This window comes from Taeniopygia guttata, chromosome 1, assembly GCF_048771995.1.
Source record: "Taeniopygia guttata chromosome 1, bTaeGut7.mat, whole genome shotgun sequence".
Classification (NCBI taxonomy): Eukaryota; Metazoa; Chordata; class Aves; order Passeriformes; family Estrildidae; genus Taeniopygia; species Taeniopygia guttata.
The window spans coordinates 81,224,910-81,240,952 of NC_133024.1; the positions used below are offsets into that span (position 1 = coordinate 81,224,910).

At 38.3% G+C, this 16,043-nt stretch overlaps 1 protein-coding gene and 1 long non-coding RNA gene across 3 annotated transcripts in view; one reads left to right on the forward strand and one right to left on the reverse strand.

The window, feature by feature from the left end:
- LOC140684531 (uncharacterized) overlaps positions 1 to 16,043 on the forward strand; it is a 22,279-nt gene continuing 6,236 nt past the window's right edge. For both annotated transcript variants that reach the window (XR_012056910.1, XR_012056911.1), the window contains exon 1: positions 1 to 83. This is a non-coding gene — a long non-coding RNA (uncharacterized lncRNA). The remainder of the gene's footprint in view (positions 84 to 16,043) is intronic.
- Positions 12,567 to 16,043, reverse strand: part of LOC121470195 (uncharacterized) — a 19,662-nt gene continuing 16,185 nt past the window's right edge. Inside the window, exon 2 of the mRNA XM_041717183.2 lies at positions 12,567 to 14,683. The gene's annotated coding sequence lies outside the window, so the exon portion shown is untranslated. The remainder of the gene's footprint in view (positions 14,684 to 16,043) is intronic.

Consider the following 16,043-nt stretch of genomic DNA (forward strand, 5'->3'; position numbering starts at 1 on the left):
CCTGGAGACAGGAGACTTTTCCCTACTCATGTGAGTAATGTCCCAGGCATGATGTATCTAGGATTTTCAAAGGATCCAAACAGGTTGGTTTCTTAAAATTAATGAACAGGTAGAGCTAGAAAATTCTTTGGCTGGTTGGGTTTTTTTCAAAGATCCTCTGATGGGCTTAGTTTGACTACAGGGGTCAGTAGGGGTAATTGATTTTTTGCCCCTCTAACTTTTCTACAAGCATACTATATAACTTCTGAGAAAGCTGACACTATTTTAAAATTTCTCATGGGTACTATGAATTCCTTTATCTCACATCATATTGCCAACTACCAGTAGGTATCAATCAAGGGGCCTATTCAATGAGATGCTATTGACCTTGAAAATGGCTTTTTATGCCTTATTGAAGTAAACCTGATCTGACTTTAAAAGATGACCTAGAGGATTTTTATCAAAATGGGTCTACTTCTGGTAGGTTATTTTCTATTCCTATTTATTTGTAGATACAGGGCATCTTATCTTGGGCTTTGTTTAGAGAAATATATCTTCTTCTAAAAGCTTCATCTTTTAAAATCTGATTTTCTGTATTTTTTCATCTGACTTCAGTTTTTTTCAAGTAGAACCCCTGCAGATTAACACTGCTCTACTGCATAACTCCACAATACTGAAAGGAGAGAGTTGTGAGAGATCTGCTATATTCTTATTTTCTCTGTAGCTTTGTTACAGGACTACTGCACTGCTGAGTGTTCTCTTTGCACTGGTACTGGCAGCCCTCCCATCCATAACTGTAGTGTAGAGCTACACAACCTCTAGACACTTCTACTCTGAGCAAAAGCACATGGGGCAGGGGTGCAGAGTCCAGATAAAAATAAGAATAATGGCCACCAAGTAATTAATATTACATCATGATCAGGATTACTGAGGTTAATTTGGATTTGGAGTTTTTAGTTTTGTATTAAAAATATTTGTTGAAATTTTTATGTTCTTTTTTTCTTGAAAATAACCATATAAAAGCCAAATGATAAAATATGAACTTTGCAAGTAAAAGTTGATTAGCTACTAGAAAGTGGATATTGATCAAAAGACACAACTGTGTCAGAGTTGAATGAACAGGGAAAATTAGAAATTATAATCAATAAACACTAAAATAAGAAATTGTCAATTTTAATAAACAAATTTTATAATAAAGTTTGTGATCTTCCAAGTGAAATTAAAAGACAACCTCCCAGTATTTCTGAATAAGTCATGATACTCCAAATCACAAGAGCGTGCATCCTGGGTTTGGCTGGGACAAAATTAATTTACAGTGCTGTGTTTTGGATTTTTGTTGCTCAGTAGTGCTTAGTCTAAGTCAAGAACTTTTCAGGCTCTCATCTTCCCAGTTTGCAGGTACAGAAGCAGCAAAGAGGGAGCATGGCAAGGACAACTAATCCAAACTGGCCAAAGGGATATTCCATACCACAGAATTTTAGTATATAATCTGGGGGAGTTGGGCAAGAGGGGCTGAACACTTTTTGGGGATGGGCTGGGCATCAGTCAGCAGGTGCTGACAATTGGATTGTGCATCATTTGTCTTTCTTTGGTTTTATTCCTCCCTCTCTCTCTCCCATTTCTCTCCATTATGACTACTATGATGATTATGACTAATAATATTTTACTGAAATTATTAAGCTGTTCTTATTATGGGTTTCATCTTTTTCTGATTCTCTTCCCCATCCCACTGGGGATGAGGACAGAGCCAGTGGCTGTGTGGTACCTTGTTAGTGACTGTGGTTACACCATGACAGCAGTGCAGAAGAAAATATAGACTGAGCTTCCTGGCTTTAAGGAAGAAAACACACCTGTGTGTTGACTGATACCTTCACTCATATCCTTTTCCATTATTTATTGCCAGGAAGCTGGAATGTATGACCTAATTCCTGGAGTGGGTCCTTCAATTGTCCTGTTAAGAATAACTTGTCCAATATATGTAAATCTTGAAGAAGGTTCTTGAGGCCTCTCAGAAAGGAGACAGAAAGCTAAGCAAAGTTCCTTTTCTTCATCTCCCTATTCTAGGGGTGCATCTATCTGTTTTCCTCTGGTGAGTGCTCCTGCCCTGCTTCTCTTTTCAATACCACTTGAGTCTTCCAAAGTTTCATCTTGTTTCCATCTGACTGGAAGGAACATAATGGATGCAGAAGCCTGAGAGAAAGATTAGTGAGCTGCTCGTGTCCTTTTCTCTCATCAGACACCTTGCAGTTGGATATAGTTGGCATCTTGTCCTTTACAAACTGTGACAGATCTTGGTTATAAACCAGAAAAATCCATGCTGCAAACTGCAGCTGTTCAGGAGCTGACCCACCAGCACTTCAGATCTCTGCTGTAGCAATGGGAGGACAGTTGGCTATGGCACAACACCCTGTTCCAAGCAAAGTTACCCTCACATGAGAGCCACCTGCACACAAACCACTCACTGATCTCCCTTTTAAATGAATACACAGCTGCTGGGTCTCAGTGGGGGAGGAAGCGGCCTCTGGTCACTGCAGAGACTGGCATTTGTGGAGCCATGTGATGTGTCTGGGCTAGAGTCATGTGAAGATGCAGATGGTGACTTCTGATATAGTGGTGGGACATGGCAAGCCACTGACAGGAGGGTTGGCTTCAGTTTCCTTTCCAGCACACCTTTTCTCAGAGAGCAGGCAGTGGAGGGGCAGAGTAGGAGACTAGTTCTCACTCCTCTCCCACATCTCCTCAAGGGATGTCTTGAAGAGCCCCTACCTTTGTGGTCACACTATGTACTTATGGCTACCTCTGAACTCCAACTTGAAGAGATCACTACTACATATTTTTAATAATAGTATAATAATGTATGTTAATATATATGAATGTAATTTAATATATATGAATATATATTAATAAAAGGTGCTGCCAAAAGCACTACGGACATTAATTTTATTAGTAAACTGCGGATACCTAAAATGTGCATGTGACCTCTTCAATGACCCCAGAGCATACTGAGGTTATCAGGAAGATACAGCTGGCAATGTTAGAGCTCTAATCAGGAAACATTCCTAAGAATGTTGAAGATAACAAAGACATTCTGTTGAGGGAAAAAAGCAACCAACCTTGGTACAGAGGTCACACAACCCAAACAATTACAGAGCAGTTTGTAACAACCTGAACAGGCAGAGACTGAGTATTCAAGATCCTGATGAAAACCACTAGTTTTGCTTCAGCACTGAGTATGCAGAAATGTTCACTTGTTACCTTGTATTACTTATGTTTACGTGTTAGAACATCATGAGGGAACAAATAACCCACATTTATATGCTTCCCAAGGCTCTGTTGTACCTCAGCTACAATTTCCTGTCTTATGTATAAAATGAAAAATCCCTCTATTTCCAGCCAGGTAATTTTCCCTAGAGATAAGGAGGTAAATGGACCTCAAAATTAGGTGATGACTTCGTTGAGTTTGCATTTGTCATCACTGGTGATTGTAGGGTCCACATGATAAACACTGATGGCTCAAATGATGAGAGAGGATGCATTGAAAAGTAATCATGATTCATTTGCTTTTCTCCTACAGAAAGTTGTTTCACACAACAGCCACGAGGGGAAAGTGACAGGAAGGGAACAGCTGTTAACAAGCCTTTAATAAATCACTTTAGTGGCCATTTAGGTGAGACTTAAGAAGGGTGATGGAAGGAGGAAACTACTTAGAATTTTGTACAGCAGAATCTTGTTATGAGAGAACTCCAGGACAAGATAATTTATTCCTTCTTTTATAAATACAAAAAGTATGACTTTACTAGCATGCATCACAAGGCCAGTGCTTAATAAGACATGCAGTCTCATCTCAGATACAGAGTAGAACCAGGAATAAAGGACTATCAGCTGAGCTAGCTGGGATGTCATGTTAACACTAATCCCAACTCCTTGGAGAGCAAGTAAAGAGCAAAAGGACACACAATCAGAGTACTATGCAATCACTGTAATGCATTCATATCCCCAATGAAATAATTGCTGTATTTTTTTTATAAGATTTTTTTTTTTTTTACTATGCAGTGGTAGCAGAGATGTAGCAAGACTGAGCTTAATCGAGGTGAATGCCTCTATTGGTTGGGGAAACAAAAGATCTGCTCTACTAACATTTGTTATGGATGAGCTCAACTTACAATTATACAAATTCTTCTGTATTCAGCCTTTGAATCTGGCATTTTCATCTAACTGGCTTTATAAGCAAAACTTGGCTCTAGGTAGCAGTTGATATTCAACAACTCCACAGATTTTTTGGTAACTAGCCTGTAAGGAAATCACAGAAGCAACTGATATTGCTAACCACAAGGATTGCTAAAAATATCTCTTTGGAGAACTGAAGGTAAAAGGAATAGATTATAAAGAAATGAAGAATAGCAAATATCTTCTACTCATGTTTCTCTTTCTCCTTTCTCCCCTACTCCAGTTTTTCAAGCATTAGTAGCATTAGCTTCTGGTTATCATGTTGTTGAATCTTCCTCTTCATTAATTCCTGGCTCATCTTCTTCCAAATCGTGCCAAAATTTACCCAGTGTGAAATGTTATGATGAGGTTGCAAAGTAGAAACTTAGCAGGGGAAGCTGATGTCAACATCCAAAGGAGTTATACAGTCCTGTGCATCTTTTAAGGGAGATTTTTGAGTGGTAGCTGCTCTGATGCAGCTCTACACATCGGAGATTAAATTATAAACAAACAAACAAATAAAAAACAACAAAAACCTAAACAAAAAATCCCCAAACACCATCCAAAACCAGCAGAAAAACCATTTTCTCCATAATTCAGCCTCTGCTTTCCAAACTGTAACTTGCTCCGTGCCAAAGACTCACAGTTCTTTCTTCCAAATTTAATTTTTCCAGTATTATAAATTCTACTTACTTCCAACTGGAATACTGGTGAATTTTGAAGAATTATTTTATTTACAGCAGAAAGAAGAAAGTATAACATGGGGCAGTGCAAACAATATAACTTAATACTCTAACTGTCATATCAGCAGTGCTTTCTTTCTTCATCCCTTCTTTGTCATTGTTAAAAATACACTATGATGCCTCTCTCCCTGGCCTCACAGTTTATATTCCATATAAATAAAATCTCTCTTTTCATGAACATGGCTTTGGGCTACCAGTAAGTTGTACAAACTGACAAGTTTTTAAAATTATGATTTAAAATAAAATTTCCAGAAATACAACCCTGCCAGCTCTCCACACTTCCTGTATCCTCATTCGTTTCTTCATACTTTTCAGCTAATGATATCTCAAGACAGTGTTTACATGGAGAAGCTGAGGCACAGTAAATCTGCAGATGTTCGATGAAATCAAACAGAGATTCAGGAACTGGAGAAGAGTTGTTCTGGCCTTTCAGAATATGCCAGGCAAGCAAAGAAAGTATGGGCCAAATGAAAAAAAAAAATCTCTACCAGAAATAAAGCATTTATCGTATGCTGAAAACCTGACAAAAAACCCCACTGGCTATTAATTCCTTCTCTAGCTTTACATATGAGAAAGTCTAAAGAAGACCAAAGGAAGCTGAACCAACATTTAAAAGTTTTGCATTGCAAAACTCTCTTCAGTATGCAGGAGGCTATCCTTTCATAATAACACTCTCATTGCCATCTTTCAAATTTTGGTGTGGGTTTTTACCTTATATAAAATGATTTAAGTTCCTAGTCTTCAGAAAAGAGAGCATGCCTCCTGAAGGTGCAGTGTGCAGCCTTCTGCATTACTGTACTTCTGATTCTTCATTTTATCCAATGAAATTTAAAATAAACTTTAGCAAAAGAGCTCTAGAGAACCTCACGGGAGCATATCTCACAGGCCATGAGGTACTCCTGGGATATGAGTGCTGTGAGGAGGATGTTTGGACTTGAGCTCTCTCTATATCAAGTGACTTGATATAAAAGACATGAAGAAGGGGACCTTATACTCATCCTTCTTTGAAAAACAACTAAGGCCTTTCTAGCTGAAGCAAAACAATATCTGCAGATTCCACACAGAGTTAGGAAGTTGCCTGCTTCTCTCTGTAGACAAAGCTCATTTTATGTTTGTACTTTGAACACTGGCATCTGTGGCACCACAAAGTGCCTTATTCTCTCTGAAGCTTGTTGGGACTTGTTGGGAGAGCTGCACAGGCAGCACTGAGCATTATGCTAAGTTCTCCATGTGAATGTTTCCTTCCCTACTGTTCAATAGAGCAATTTGTAAGAATATCAAAGCAGGATACTTCTTTGCATAATATTAGTCAGCAAAAGCAGTAAGGAAATAGCGTGCTTCTGAGTCCCTTGTCAATGAAAATGTGACAAAGGTGTTCAGGATCTCTAATGTCACAATTAACAGGACAGAGCTGTATATAACACACATTTCCTGTTGCAGTGACATCCACAGTTTAGGTTCTTTTATCCTTTGTAAAATGTAATTCCCACTGGTCCTTGCTACAAGACAGAAATGGGATCCTTACTCACTCACTGTGGGAAAGCACATGATAAAGGTTGGAAGCTGGCTAAATAAATTCTCAATGTGTTTATCAAAATTTCCTACAGAAGTACTCCAAGTTTTCATAACCTTTTATTAATACTGATAGAGCAGCACAAGGCAGTGCTCAGCTTTTCCAGTGCAAAGCTGTGAGCGTCTTTCCAACAGAGGAAAATGCACAGTTTTGGACTTGCAGAGTAAGCACAGCTGAGAAGTTCATTTTAATCAGGGTGAGCTTTGTAGAAGACTCCCGCTTTTACCTTTTCAAGGTTGTGTGAACAGAGGTGTTCAGTAACATTAATCAAATTGTTAATGGTACTTTGGCAAAATTACAAAATTACTGTCTTAAAAGTAAATATATACTGGAGGTGCACATTTTGCAGCTGTTAAATCCTGTCTTGTACCATTTGGGAATCTGTAGTGTGATGTAAGTCTTAAAAAGATTGGGGTATTTCCCACTGGTCCTGGTATACCACTCTGTGTCCAGGAGGGGAAGGAATAATTTCCTGAGCAGCTATTTCCTTTGTCAGTATGTTGCTTTGTGGGAAGTTTCTTGCCTTGTTCACTGGTCATTATTTCAGCCCAGCTTGTGTGATGTTTCTGTTTTCCATGACTGTCTGTATTCCATGATTAAGATGCTTCAAAAAACTGAATGAATTCACCATCACATTGCTCCAATGGGAGAGGGAGATTGTGCCCTTCACATTTAAGCAAGAAGCAACTGAGATGCAGAGGAGCCCAGGGAAAATCTTCCCACTGTTTTGGAAAGTCCAGCCTGAAGCCTCTACAGCCTGATTTTTTGAGAGCACCCTATATTATAACTTGGGTTTAAGCTGCAGTTTGCAAGAAGCAGGGTGCTAATATTCACTTATAAATTTTGATGATAACATAATTAGTGACATACAGAATTTCAGATTCTGTGAGGATATTTCTTTAAAAAAGCACTGTAACAGTGTGCTGATACTTCAGTGACTCAGCTGGGTCCACTAGAGCATAAAACAGGTATTATGTGAAGAACAAATTTCTCCCTTTCTACCACATATTTATATAAATTTGTTCTTATGCTAGCACAGATAATACAAGACTCCAAACTAGCAATCAGACTGCCACCATGAGGCTTCATGACTCGTATGTGCCACTCTATCACTCTGATAGCTATTTATCTTAGATCACAGCTCTCCTAGACACAGTCTAAATTATTTGCGTCTCAAGAGACAGCAGTCAGGCTTTCTGCAAGTCATAAAGAGGAAAAATATGCTGATCAAGTGCAATGCACAAGCTTTTAAACACATCACTGCATTAGTCTTTGTTTTCAGTGGCTTGATGCTGAGAGCCTGTTTACTGACTGAAACAGCTGAGGACAAACCTTTATATCTGGGAGGGATTATAGAATGACAGTATTATCCATGCTGTTTTTTTTTTTTTTTTTTTTTTTTCTTTGACTTAAAGAGCCTTGCTTGTGTAACTATGTGTACCTCAAACCCTATTGTCTTTTGTTGTATCCCTTCCCCATTTTGGCAAAAGTCTTTGATGATTCCTAGTGGTTCTAAGTGTCAGGAGCTGCAAGTGGAAAAGTTTTTAAAAGATATTCAGCAATTCCTTGAGAAATTAGAAAGACTTATCCTTTTTGTGTACAAACAACTATGAAAAATCCATTCCAGAATACCCCACAATAGCTAACAGTCCCCTGGGCGATGAAGAGTTCTAGTCAGAGGACCAGAAGTCAGGCACCTTGCCATCATGAACCCAATCTCAGACATGTGTGTCAGCTCTCTGGACTCCTAGAGATTCTTCTCAGGCCTTGAGGCAGCATTTTTTTTTTCTTGTTTTGGTGAAATTGTTGACAGTGGCTTTAAAATTCAAACTGGCCTATACTGTTCACTCTTTCATAATGGGATTCTCCTTCTATCACCTTTATTTTCAAGATTATGACAAATGTTGCCTTCAGGGGAGGCAACGGCGACCTGGTTGCAAGGAGGCAGCACGGCAGCCCGGCCTCGCCCGGGCTACTCAGGCTAATGACGCACACAGGCACCAATGTGGTGGACGGTCGAAAGCCTTTATTATCTTATCTCATGGGTTTAAATAGTCTTGGGGGACTTTGCTACGTCAGGGGGGGTTGGTAGGGTCTCTAGGGTTAGTCAGGAGTGGAAAACTACTGGGTTAGGTGTGGTTACATGTTCTGGGGGTGATAGATAACATGTGGCAGGGAGATGGGGGAAGGGTCTTTCTTTCCGTCATATCCCGGGATCTTCCGTTCGCCTGTCCCTATCTACTACAGACAAATAATTTTTGCTGATACAAACTCACATTTGTACCAAGAGTGTAGCCAGCAGGACTAAGGAAGGGATCATCCCCCTATTCTCAGCACTGGTGAAGCCACACCTGAAATATAGCATTCAGTTCTGGGCCCCTCACTGTAAAAAAGGACATTGAGGTGACAGAGCATGTCCAGCAAAGTGCAACAAGGCTCATGACAGGACTAAAGAATATGTCTGTTCTACTGTGCCTGCAGTGAGAGGAGCAGAGGAAATGGCTTTGGGCTGAGACAGGCAGTGCCATAGGCTGTCCAGGCAGGCGGTGGAATCACCATCCCTGCAGGTGCTTAAGAGGTGCCTGGGTCTGGTGCTGGATGATGGTTTAGTGCTTTAGGGGCTACAGTGATATGGCCAGGTTGATAGCTGGACTTGATGATCCTAAAGGTCTCTTCCAGCATTGATGACTCTGTGACTGTATATTGTTGCTTTCTCTTCTGCTGTGTTTCTTTCTAGTACACCAAAATTGGGTGAAAGTTATTTGCAAATTAGGATTTGTTTAGATGTTTCCCAGAAATGGTAGCTCTATTTCCTTTCTTTTCTCATCAATTGTTGTGTCCTATTTTGATTAAAAGACAAAGCAGCCACTGTGCATAACCATTCAATTTTGTTTTCACAGAACATGCGAATGAAAGTAAGCCTAGAAATTTATGTGCTGTGTCTGACTACAAACTTTTAATCATGAGCAAGCTGTGTTTTATAAGCTGTTAAATGATTTTGCTGACTACAGTTTTACGAGCAAGGGTTTTGAGGGCAGCACTTCATCCTGCAGCCCACCTGTCCCCCAGTAGCCAACATATTCAGGGTATGTACTGAGGCACCAGGAGGTACAGCCAAGTGGGCATGAGGATGCATTTGCAGTCCCATACATATTCCTCTAGGTTGTGCTCAAAATTCAGGCTGAACACAAAAATACACTTCCCCTTTTAATCCTTTAGGCTGGAAGTGTGCTGCTCTGGCATGCCACTTGCAAGCTAGGCACTCAGAGGTTGGTAGAAAAATAAAGAAGGGGGGATTTTTAGAAAACTAGCACCTTCAGCATTGACAAAAAATACCTCCTGGAGCTGATGAAGTGTCAGAAACAAGAAATCAACTATCCCTCTCTGTTAATGTTATCATTCCACACAAAAGAAGACACATGAAAGTGTCTTCAAGTGTCATGAAATTTCTGTTAGTGAGTTGCATTCTTCCAGCTTGTGAGATGCAAAAAACCAGAGTTATACACATTGTAGTTATGCCAGTGGCAAGATACTATATAGAAGGGATCACCTGTAAATAAACAAAGATTAAAAAAAAAACCCACCAAACCATAAAAGAATAATGTGTGATGATGTGATTATGATCTTAGAAGCAGAACCTTCCAACCCCATTTGGTGTGCAAAGCACTGTGAATATTGCTTTTTCCCCCTTGGCTTTATCTCTTATTGCTTCATGTCTTATTGCTTCTGAAGATTGAAATTGCATTTTCACCCTCACTTTACAATGACTTTGGAGTAATTGGTTAACAAAATACATAAAGCTGAGGTGGAGAAAGATTTACTGCAGCAGTTTTAGTTGTATCCATACCGAGTGCCATCTAGGGGAGCTCAGTAAAACCTCTTCCAAAATTGATAACCTCATCTGTCCTTAAAAATCCACCTGGAAAATTCTGCACCTATAGGATAATGCTCCAGGACCTTGCTACAGCTACTGAGCACACTGCTTGGAGTACATAGGGTGACATTAAAATTATAGGAAAATAAATTTACAAGAGATTATGGCAGGATACAAATGAACTAGGTCCATAAAATCAACAATCCCTTATTCAGCTTGTGAGAAAAATTATGAGCTTTAAAATCCTAACATATAAATCTAGTGATTAAATCAATTAAGAAAATTAATTTTCTTTTTTTTTTTTTTTCTGATAGGGCAGAAAGGAAATCTTTAACTCTTAAAAGGAGTTAAAGAAATGAAATTGGCAAATTTTGTTTCATTTTGTTGACCTGGTTTGATCTCCTGTTCTAACTTTATATATTTTTAATCAATGTATATTTGGAGTAATATGATCAAGTCCATAATTGCACTTCTGTCTAACATTTCCTTTACTTAGCATTGCTTGAGTCAGCTTAGAGAAGTCTGTTTTTTCTCCTATCTTTCTGGAAATTGTGATAGGCAAGCAAATAAATTCTGAAGGTCTCAAGGCAGCTAATTATGCTGGGCTACTTTGATGACGCTTGAATTTCTACCATTATTTAATTTCCCAAGATAAACCTGCTAAAGAAAATGTGCTTTGTTTTTATTCTTTTAGAAAGACACCTAAAATTCTTGTAAGAAACACTCAGAACAGCCTGTGCATTTTGGACTAGCTCTTCAGTCTTCATGCATGGAGCCATATGCAGGCTAGGTTCCTTTCTCCTGCAGAAAGCAGCATCTGATCCATACACCATCCCTGTCTTCTCAGACTTGCACATTCCTTTGTCATCTCTTTTTGGCCTAACATGGTCAAAAAACTGTATCTTACACATAACCAGTCTCACAAGGCATTGCTTACGAAGTCTATTTGAGTCCAATATCTTTGCTGTATCTCCTCTATTTGAGTCTAATAGCCTTGCTGTTTTTTCTCTACCATAAACATTTCATAAATTCTTTGGATTAGGAACAGTCTTCAAACTCTATTCAGCCCCTAAGTCACAGTTCAGGCTATGGCTTGGGCTCCTCAGTGCTGTTAAAGACACCTGTCTGGAAGACTTAATTCTTATGTCTCTTATGTATCATGATATCATATCTTTTTCCTGGGAAGAGCTGCCATAGACTGGTTCTATGTTAAATTAGACAATGATAGAAGCTGTTCTCATTTTTCCTTGAAGTGCACAGTGTTTTTTCTCTACAATATTGACTTAACAATTTATACATATTTGATATTTACAAGTACCAATGGAAGTAAAAACTGAGTTTGCAAACATCAATGTAATTCTGTCATTTTGTCGTTCCCTCTCATGAATTCCTAGCACCCCTTTTAGCAGCAATCTCTCACTCATGACTTCAACATGAAAATAAAAGTAAGTTCCTTTATTTTTTGTGAGCATGAGTTACAGAAGGGGCAATAAAAATCAATTATAATTATGGCTAACACACTAAAATAAACTACTTGAGCTGTAATACTAGGCAACAAGTTAATTGTATAAATGGTTAATAAGTATGCAATCTGTTCCTGCTTTATCTAACATTTTTTATATTACCAAACTGGAAAACCCAAGGAGTTAATGGTACCAGTGGGCAAAATTCCTCCCACTTTCATCCTGTTCCAAGTCAGTGTCAATATTTATTGATTTCTGTAGGTCTCAGACAGTGGCACATAACACATGCTCCAGTTTTGTGCATACCTAAGTGCACATAATACTTAAGTAGGTATGCATATTTCTGAAGCCAGGAAATGGTAAAGGATCTTAATTTTATTTTACACTGAATAACAGTGGGTGAAGCTGTGCTGTGATTTATTTTTTCCTTAGTAGCCAGCCCTCTAATACAAGCTCTCCTTCCTCCCATTTCCTGCTTTTATGAGAGGTGCTGTTATTTAGCACGTGGCTTTGTCTGCTCTGCTTCATGATAAAATGACAAATGTAGAAGAATAGCAAAAAAAGCCAAAAATTGCTATGATAACACAGCCATTTTTTCCCTTTTTAAAGAACAATGTATGAATAAATAATCTATAATAGCATATGATTATCTTTTACAGTATCTACATTAAAAGAAGCATAAACGCTTCAGAAAGGTAAAAATAAGTTTTGCAGTGCTTTTTATTCTATTGTTCAAGGTATGCTGCACTATATGGAATGGAATTACTACCTAATAAATGTATAAAATAAAGAAGGGAAGCTTAATTCTTCATACTGTATATAACTGAGAACATTGTTTCATTTTGTTGGCCAACAAGTTTTTGATTTGTGTTTTTTCTTAGAAGCATTCAAGCTTTGACATGCCTATGTACAATTGCAGGACAATTCTCATTCACCTGGCACTAAATTGCAGTGAATCAAGAGTTTTAAATGGAATAATCTGTCATGGGAGAATGCTGCATGTGGTTAAGCCCTTGTCTCCTTGAAGTGTTGTATGTTAAAATGCCAATATGGGAAATTGTATTAGCCTAACTTCTCTCTGTCTGCCAGTAACTGCTTTGAGTGGAAATCAAGTGATACGAAGAACCTGAACTGGGGCAAATCCCTTCCTGAGTGAGGGACTGGTACACAGACATCCCCGTGCCTTTCTAATTAGCTCCAGCAGTCACTGTGCCCATGATTCAATTAGCACTTTGTAATTGTAATTTCATTCTAACCCTATTTTTGATTTTATATAATGCCTCAAGCAGGCTATAGTTCTTTTCCTTCTGTCAGAAGGGAGTTACTAGGAGAGAGCTGGAACTGCCCTGACACTGAGCCTGCTATGTGAAAATGTACATTGTACCCTTCAGCTAGATCTAATTTAGAAATCTTTGAGCTCTTAATGATTTCCTATAGTTTGGCCTAATTGAATCTAAGTGCTTTTGCATTAAAACTAGAATGCCCAGCTGGGCTGAAGCTGAAAATCCGTGACCCTGAAACACAGTCCCAGAAACACAGAAACCCTCCTCTATGTTGGCAGTTGCCATCCGCTGCAGCAAAGCCACAGCCATTTTTCATTTAGACCCAGTGCACAGATTGCAAAAATAGTTTGGTTAAGACCAGTCTTCTGCAGAACTGGATTACCACCAACATGTGCAGCAGCTCTATGAAGTGATGCTGCTGCAGCCAGAGGGACTCTACTGCTAGAGCTGCTCTGACCAAAGTGTCCCCTTGGGAGGGAAAGGGGCTCTATTTCTGCTGGGAAATGTGCCACCCAGGTCAGCATCACAGTGAGGAGCTGGCCTCTGGTGCTCTACCTTCTCTGTCTGGCTTGAGATGCTGTTTATGGTTGACCAGCACCTCAAAAGTTCTGCCTCAGAGCAGGGCAGACATGACGGCAGACTCAGATGAAGCTGCCTGGGCTCCCCACTCTGTGTCTTCCACCAGGTTTGCTGTTGGCTTTTCTCCAAATCTATTAAATCCACTACTAATATCTCACTAGTTTCTCTACGAAATTCTCTTCTTGAAAGCTTCTACCATAGAGGACCACATACCATGCAGGGTTGATGCATTATCAGTGTTTGGTTTTTTTCCCCCAAATTCTGCTGTTCACTTTAATGTTCATGAAGGAATGAGAAATATTTGCACCATGTCTAATCCAAAACCTCTTCTAAGAACACCACACCACAAGTGCATGGTACAGAATTTCTTATTGGTTTATTAGTAAACATAAAATAGTAACAAATAACTTTCAAGCACAAATACAGAACATGAACTCATAATCTTATCCTCAAGCTAAGAATGATTCAAGCGATGATATGAATCATATCTAATAATTTTCTTGCTACTCAAATTGTACCCCTACAAAATTAGACAGACTTGTTTTCTTATTTTAAAGACTAAGTATAAGTAAAAGCACTGCTGGTTTGTCCAGGGGATTCAAAGAACTTAGCCAAATGCTGTCATATTTTCCACCTAAATCAGACTGTTAAGCTCTAATATTTACATTTCACAATTTCTGGCCTACTAAATTATACTTCCAGAGGGAATATCACTGCAGTATAGCTAATTATTTACAAAAGATGAGCTAAGGAAAGCAACTGCATGATTTCTGTTTTCATTGAGGTGAAAAATACAATCATCTTACTTAATCCTATGCTCCATTAGCAGGAAATTTTCCACTGATGTCAGCACAGATCTTGGTCTCAGAGGAAAATATTGTATTCTGTAGCAACAGCCCACCTTGCTATCAGTAAAGTCAGTGGAAGACACGCTTCTGAAGTAAAGTGGGATCTTCAGTGGTGTTTCCTAATGTGTTACAGTGCTAGGAAAAGAAACATCAATTTCATGAATCATAGAGGTTTATCTCAAAGAACAGATTTGCTTCTGGTTAAGAAATATATGAGAGTAGGTCTGAAATTTAAGAAACTTCAAAGTAACCTACACTACAGCATGGAAAGAATGTTAGACTTTATGAATTTTAATAATCCCCACAAGGACAAATCACCTGATTCATTCAATGACTTCTGTGCTCCAGTTAGTGTTAAGATGCATGAAATATAGCACCTTAAATTGTTGTTTTTGAAATTTACTTCTGTTTTTAACAAAAACCCCTTTTGTTTTCCCCAGAAATGTCACAGAAACAAATGAAATATTTTCTTCTAAATGAAAGATGTTTCATTTGACCAGACAGAAGAATTTTTTTCTCAGGTTTTAATTTGGCAGGAAGCAGGAGAATCCTCAGTTTATCCATATTTATTTGGTTTTGTCTGTGGTTTGTTTGCATTTTCCTTCTCTGAACTCTTTCACAGGTGACCTTCTGAAATGTATTATAAGTCAAATTTGATAGAGATGGCATATAGTTCCAAAATCACTTCTTCAGTCCTCATGGGATTGTATGTAGGACTATCCTCTCTCTCTTTTCACATGCAAAAACCTTTGGACCTCTCCATAGAGATGTTCACAGTGTGCAGTTAAAGAGGGGTGGTGCATAGATCTTGCCAATTTGCCTGCATATTTCAAACAGAAAAATATTGTCTCTGGATTTTAGCCAGGGAAATAATTTAACTTCTCAGAGGAGACAATTTTTGTCTTTGGCACAGTTAATACTCCCTAAAGGAATAAAAAGATCAGCCTATGAGCTATTGACTTAGAAAAAAAGAAATTATTTTAACAAAGTATGTTGCAGTAATGATACTTTTAATGAGTTTAATCACAAAATTTTTCCAGTTCTAAGTTTATGCAGAAAATACTCAACTAGACAGATTTATAATACTAAACATACTTCCATACTTATGAAATACATGTTTCTATAAATAATTGGCAGAACAATCTACCAATTGTTCATAGTTCATTGCAGATAGTGCTATATCTTTATAAATTTTTTTCCTTTAATAGATTTTTAGGATTAAAGATTTTATAAAATTTATCACTACAAAAGAAATGTTCACAACTTGTACTCCAGTTCAAACTGTCACTTTTTAATAAAGTTTCAACCTTCATATATTTTGAATTAATGGTAACTCATGAGCTGAATACCAAGATTAAAATAGTAGCAATAACAGTCACTTTCAGGATTCAGCATAGTTCATACACAGTTTTATTTTCCCCATGACTGCTTATTAAAGGGGTGGACAAGAACCCCTTTACCACCAGACCCTTCAGTAGAGCACTTAGGTGACATT